The sequence below is a fragment of the Nanorana parkeri genome, unplaced genomic scaffold, assembly GCF_000935625.1.
Source record: "Nanorana parkeri isolate BGI_ZX_2015 unplaced genomic scaffold, ASM93562v1 scaffold437, whole genome shotgun sequence".
In the NCBI taxonomy this organism is placed as follows: domain Eukaryota; kingdom Metazoa; phylum Chordata; class Amphibia; order Anura; family Dicroglossidae; genus Nanorana; species Nanorana parkeri.
In genome coordinates this window covers 190,473-191,428 of record NW_017306705.1, presented here as the reverse complement: position 1 = coordinate 191,428, position 956 = coordinate 190,473, and the positions used below count along the sequence as shown (strand labels likewise).

Sequence of the window (956 nt, the reverse complement as noted above, 5' to 3'; positions counted from 1 at the left end):
TATAATATAATCCCCCTTATTAACCCCCCACACACAATAATAATACACTCAACCCCTCCCCTCACCTGTTCACATCTTTGCTGGGAGGAGGCTGTGAGCAGGAGCGATCCCTGGTTATCTGGGGGTGATTAGTGAGGTCTGCAGCAGCCCTCACTAATCACCCCCAGATAACCAGGGATCGATTCTCCTCGCATACATTCTTTCTTTCGGCCGGATCTCAGAACTGTCAGAGCTCCGGCCGAAGGAAGCCAGAGCTGACAGGAGCTGCTAGCGGTCTGAATTCGACACAGATGCAGACCGTGCAGCTGCTCCCACAAGTCAGGTACGCGGTCTGCGACCGTGTGCCTGATATGTCAGCTGGCTGCGGGCCACATAGTACCGGCTTGCGGGCCGGAGTTGGACCGTGGACCGGTACTTGGAGACCCAAATTTCCACTCTCCCTCAGTTTATTTTTACTCGCCAAATGCGAGCAGGCGAGTGGAAATTTTGAGCCCTGATAAAGGTATATATGAATATAATGAATCAGCTATATGTGTTAATCTCAAAGAATTATCAATCGTTAATTTTTTTTTTCAAATGGACATGTACAGTCCATTTATGTTTTATTTATGTAAAGTAGTGTTAATAGTATGAACAGTTAACATAATTATTACTGGAATTGCTGCCAGTTCAGGATTATTGCGACATACCTTAGACAGGAAGGTAAGCTAAGGCAGTCCTACACAGAGATCCATCATCCCTCGGCCTTGTGGCATCTGTTTGGGCTGCTATGGCTGCAGTTTGTCTACAGTTTTCATGTAAAATTAGGTAAGCTAAGGCAGTCCTACACAGAGATCCATCATCCCTCGGCCTTGTGGCATCTGTTTGGGCTGCTATGGCTGCAGTTTGTCTACAGTTTTCATGTAAAATGGTTACTGTTTGCTGATTTCTTTTTTTTTAATTCCCCCCCCCCCCCC

The 956-nt window shown here is 46.5% G+C and overlaps 1 protein-coding gene across 1 annotated transcript in view; it reads left to right on the top strand.

Moving 5' to 3' along the window:
• OLFML2A (olfactomedin like 2A) overlaps positions 1-956 on the top strand; it is a 139,907-nt gene that overhangs the window by 11,730 nt on the left and 127,221 nt on the right. The gene's annotated exons all lie outside the window — the stretch shown is intronic.